The 5,800-nt window shown below is 45.1% G+C and overlaps 1 pseudogene; it reads left to right on the top strand.

Moving 5' to 3' along the window:
- Positions 1-5,586, top strand: part of LOC105536568 — a 122,466-nt pseudogene extending 116,880 nt beyond the window's left edge.
- The last annotated feature ends 214 nt before the right edge of the window (positions 5,587-5,800 follow it).

Here is a 5,800-nt window from a genome sequence, read left to right as displayed (position 1 = left end):
CCTGGGAGGCGGAGACTGCAGTGAGCTGAGATCGCGGCACTGCACTCCAGCCTGGGTGACAGAGTGAGACTCTGTCTCAAAAAAAAAAGAAAAAGAAAAGATGTTAAAGAAAGCTATTTAGGTAGAAGGAATATAATACCAGGTAAAAACATTAATCCATACTATGTAATGAAGAAGCCTGGAAATCGCAAATGTCAAGTTCAATGTAAAAGATTGTATTCATCTAATTTATTACTGTCTTTGACAGATCGACTCATTGAAGCAAAATGATAGTAATGTATTTTTTTAACATATGTAAAGGTAAAAGTTTGAAAGCAGTAGCATCAATAATGTAGGGAATCTGTGGAAGTACACAGTTTGTGATGTCATCCATGATGTTAGGTAATATAAATGTGGGGTTATGTGGTTGAATGCAGTAGGTCCAAGAGGGATATTGTGAGTCCTACAGCCACCACCATCATTAAAACATAGAGGAATAGATAGTAATTAGACTATTCCATTATCCAAAAGAATAAAGGAAAGGAAGAGTACAAAATAAAGAAGATGAGGTCCAGGCAGAAAATGCATAGCATCCTGACCGACTGAAACTCAGCCCCCTCCTAAGTGAATTCCATGAAACAGGATGATACACTGGACATGAAAGGCAGAGACGGTTAAGTTGAGTAAAAAGCAAAGCCCAGTGAGGTTCTTTTACAATCAGTGCCCTTTAAATGGAAAAACTGAATGGAAAACCAAAGTATGGAAATGCTATACCTGGAACATGTGAAGCAGAGGAAAGCTGGAGTGGCAATGTCAAGATCAGACAAAGGAGATTTCAGGACAAGAAATAAGACCAAGATCAGAAGGACATTTCATGAGTGAAAAGGGTTCATCCATGAAGACGTACCAAGGCTAAATGTGTTGTACCCTAATAAGAGCCCTTCTGATATATGAAGCAATGACTGAAAGAACTCAAGAGAGAAATAGATAAGCCAATAACCAGAGTTAGAGGTTTCCTTGCTTCTCTCTCACTATGGTTATAAATCTTCCCCAAACACAATATACTAGAACAAATATGCAAAAAATCAGGCAAAATTCTATTATCTCTGCAAAATGTTGACCTACTAAACACTATGCCAAACTGCAGAATACACATTCAAGTGTGCATGAAGCATTCACCGAGGTATACCCTACATGTGGCCTTTCAGCAAGTCTCCATAGATTTAAACGAAATAAAGAGTGTGTTTTCTGAACACAACAGAATGAAGTAATGTACGAACAAGGAAAAGTTTGCTGAATTCTCAAAGATTTGGACGTGAAAATGCACATTTCAAAATATTCCTTGAGACATAGAAGAAATCACCAAGGAATTTAGAAAAGTTGTGAACTGGATAAGAAAAGAACACAACCTATCCAAACTTGTGGGATGCAATGAATGTTTTTAGGGTTTTCTCTAATGTTTGATGCTCTTAGGAGAAAACAGACATGTAAAAATCAATGAATTCAGACTGCAGTTCTCAAAGTGTGGTCTGGAGAAACCTGAGGACCCTTGAGATACCTTCAGAGAGAGTCAATAAGGCTAAAACACTTCGCATTGAGAAAACGAAGATTTTATTGGCCCTTTTGAGACAGAGTCTCGCTCTGTTGCCCAGGCTGGAGTGCAGTGGCATGATCTCGGCTCAATGTAGCCTCCGCCTTCCCAGTTCAATCGATTTTCCTGCCTCAGCCTCCTGAGTAGCTGGGACTACAGGCATGCGCCACCATGCCTGGCTAATTTTTTGTATTTTCAGTAAAGATGGGGTTTCACTGTGTTAGCCAGGATAGCCTCGCTCTCCTGACCTCATGATCCGCCTGCCTCAGCCTCCCAAAGTGCTGGGATTACAGGCATGAGCCACCACGCCCAGCCCAGTGTGGGTTTCTAATGCAATAAATACTCATCATGTATACTGAAAAATGAAAGCTCCTTAAGATCCCCAATACTTTGTAAGAGTCTCAAGGGTCCTATGAGCAAACACTTGATAGTTGTTGATCTAAGATCACAACTTAAATATCTAGACAAGGAAAAGCAAGTAAGATTCAAGGAAAGTGAATGGAAGGAAATAAGCCAAACTAATTACATCCAGTGGACAAGAAAATAGGCCATCAAGGGAGTAAATCCATGAAACAGAAAGTTGGTTCTTTGAAAAGATCCATATGATTGACCAAAGTCTGGCTGAACAGAAGACAGACCAAGGAGGGAGCATATCCATCACCATCAGGAGTAACAGTGGAGAGGCGCCATTGCTACAGCATCTTCCAGGTCTTAAAGCTGCGAAGATATTGAGAACAACGGTATGTTATCAATTCAAGAACACAGATAATGTGGATCGATTCCTTAGGAGAACAACAAATCAGCAAACCAGACGCCAAATAGATCACATAGTCCTATAGAGAGAGATGCAGAGAGCCAGAAGGAGGTGAATTTGTATGTGCATAAAACAATGTACAGGACACACCTCAAAGTCTTTCTCGGTTAATCTGGAGGAATGTATTTGGCAGAAGGTGGAAGGAGGGTATTTGGATCCTCTCTTGTACACACTGATGTTTTCTTCTGGAGCATAGACAACTTTGGATGTCTTATAATAAGAATGATAATCTGTCTTTGAAATGTTCAGAGTTGTTTCAAAGTTAAGGACTGTTTGTGCACGTTATGGGACCATTAGTGTGAATATTTCAAAGTCGCTTGTTAACATTTTGTTACAGCAAAACATAGAGGGTGCCGGATGCCCTTGTATCTTCTCTCATCTCTTGTGACCTGTATTGTTTTGGAATTTGCAACAGCCTGACCAGGACCTGTGCTATGAATATATTGCTATGGGATGAATCACCCCAAAACATAGTGGCTTAAAATAAGAATTGTTTTATTTCTCTCACAATTCTGGTCTGCTGGGCTTGGCCACGTGACTCTCTTCCTTGAAGTCTATCATGAGGTTACAGTTAGATGGTGGCTAGGGCTGAAACCATCTCAAAGCCTTCCTCATTCACATCTCATGCGTGAACCCAGCTATCGCTGGAGCCTCATCTGGGACTATTGGCCAAAATACTCAGAGCTTCTCCATGTGTCTTGGCTTCCTAGCAGAATGGCAGTTGGTTTCCAAGACAATTGGGCTGAAGCTAATTCTCCTTTACAGTCTAGCCTGGAAATCCTCAAGCATCATCTGCATCAGAGTCACGAGCCTGCCCATATTCTACAGAAGAACACATAGACCCCACCTTTCCATAAGAGGCGTATGGACCTCACCCTATAAGAAGAGTGCATATGACAGGGGTCTTTTGGCTGCCATCTTGAAAAATACAATCTGCCATTGGATTCATGCAAGGAAGGGGCCCTGAGCCTGAGCATTACTAGCTTCCCTGTACATTGGTCTCTGTTTACTCATGTTCTATAATTCTTCCCCTTCCAGAGCTTGCCAAAAGTGCCCCCTTAAAATCCCTCCCTCTCCCACATTGACACAGGTGAAATCCTTGAACTTTGTTGCCCAAATAGCTTCAAGAACATCTGCTTCTACTGGAGGTTGAGCCAGAGGTTAGTCTCCTCCCACTGGCCAGTGGAGTCAGTGGTGGCACGAACTCCCAATATCACTGTGTCTGTGTTAGGTAAAGGGACTTGTATATCTACGGCAGGTGGCACCAGATGAATAAGCTCTGGCTGCCATTGCACACAGAAAGTTAGGCTTCTGCTAATTCAGAGGATAGCCCCACATCACGTTCAGTCGGGGGGTGTAGTCACACATAGATTTTTGGGGACTTAAAAGTGTTGCAATCTTTAACTGCCATAAACATGCAATCCTTCCACAAAGCATGCTGAAGGATGTGCTTTCTGGCACTGTGGTTGCAGGGTTAAAATGGATTTCTGGCATTCGTCCCTCCTTCTATCTCAAACCAGTAGTCCCTCCAACCTGACAACATGGTGTTGGGGAGAGCTCTGAATGCTTGGCACAGCCAGCCATGTGGTATGGAGCCACTTCTGTGGCTGTACCATCATCTCACTGTAACCTCATGAGAGACCCCAAGGGAGAGAACTACCTGGTCATGCACAGCCAACCTCCTTTTCCCCTAAATGGAACATTATCTCAGGAAGCCTGGCTGTTTTTAACAAATTGATCTTGGCCCAGAGCCATCTCAATTTTATATCCCTGCACCTCAATAGTCATTAGAGTGCTCTCAGTATTTTTCTCCCAGGCAGACTGCTCTGGCCCACCAGGTGAATCAGTGGCTGTGTTTAGATGGTTAGGAGGTTCCTCCCAAGTTTAAAACAGTATCTAAGCCTCAACTGTAAATCAATTGGAGAGACACCCCAACCCTAGTAACCAGCACTGTCTGAGCTCCAGTCCCCACTCTACCAAGATGTCCTTTTAGAAAGATAAGGACGAAAAAATGCTCACTGAGTTTGCGATGAGAGTCAGTAGAGGAGTTGAAAGAGAAGCCACTTCCCACTCAGCCCGTCTGTGCTGCTGTAACAAAGAGTCACAGTCCTTTATGGATAGAGACCAAGGTACAGGGAAGCTAGTAATGCTCAGGCTCAGGGCCCCTTCCTTGCATGAATACAATGGCAGATTGTATTTGGCAGATGACAGCTTGGGTAACCCGTACAGGACAGAAATGTACCGTCTCACAGTTCTGGAGGCTTCAAAGCCCCTGATCAAGGTGCCAATTATTACAGTGTCTTCATGTGGCAGAAGGTGGAGAGTAAGAGGATGAACATTGTGTCTTCACATAGCAGGACAGTGAAAGAGCCCGAACCCACTCCCACAATCTCCCTTTAAAACAGCATTAATCGGTCTAAATTCCCAAAAGTCCCCCTCTCCCAATACTGTTGCATGAAGGATTAAATCTGTACCATGTCTGGCAGGGTGCACTGTAATCCCGTACATTGGGAGGCTGAGACAGTGGATCTCTCGAGCTCAGGAATTTGAGACCAGCCCGGGCAACATGGGGAAACCCTGTCTCTACCAAAAATACAAAAATTAGCCAAGTGTGGCAGCACACACCTGTAGTCCTAGCTGTCTGGGAGGCTGAGGTGGGAGGATCACCTGAGACCAGGAGGTCAAGGCTGCAGTGAGTCGAGATTGCACCACTGCACTCCAGCCTGGGCGATAGAGTGAGACCCGGTCTCAAAAAAAAAAAAAGAAAGAAAAGTTTGTAAGACGGGAATTTTGAGGGACACATTCAGACCACAGCATCACAGCTGAAGAGTCAGTGGGAAACAAAATGGAAACAGCGTATTAGGGTAACTCTGAAGAAATGTGTCTGCGATGAAGCCAAGAGAGAAGGAGCTGGAGGCCCCGGGAGTGCAGACGGCATTTCAGGGCTCACAGGAGAGCGTCCATAGATGGCGAGAAGAGAGAAGGGGTTACAAAGCGTGAGTTCCTGAGGAGAGTGGGGCTGTCACTCGAGGAAAGGTGGTCCCTGCGGGGAAAGGACAAAGGAGTTGGGCGGCGACAGGGGGTCCGCTGTCCTCACAGCAGGAAACGGAAGGAGGTTCCCTCAGGGTTCTTTGCCTCCCGGAAGTACAAGGCGCCTCCATCTTCAGAGCACGAAGGGTGCGGGGTGGGGCAGGAGACCTGAGGGAGTCGAGGTTTTGCACCCGATGAGGAGACGCACAGAGGGAACGGGTGGAAACACAGGGCCCCTGCAGCCTCAGGAGGATCAGCTGCAGCCTGGTTGGCTCGTGTTGTCATTCGTGGTGGGCACCTTGTCCTCGGGGCCGGCCAGTTACTCGGCTTCCAGGCCCGTCATCCTGCCGGAAGCACCCCCAGCTTGGGGATGTTGGAGGGGCCCT

Source organism: Mandrillus leucophaeus, unplaced genomic scaffold (genome assembly GCF_000951045.1).
Source record: "Mandrillus leucophaeus isolate KB7577 unplaced genomic scaffold, Mleu.le_1.0 Scaffold160, whole genome shotgun sequence".
In the NCBI taxonomy this organism is placed as follows: domain Eukaryota; kingdom Metazoa; phylum Chordata; class Mammalia; order Primates; family Cercopithecidae; genus Mandrillus; species Mandrillus leucophaeus.
The sequence above is the reverse complement of the archived record's forward strand: the minus strand, read 5'-3'. Positions and strand labels throughout refer to the sequence as shown.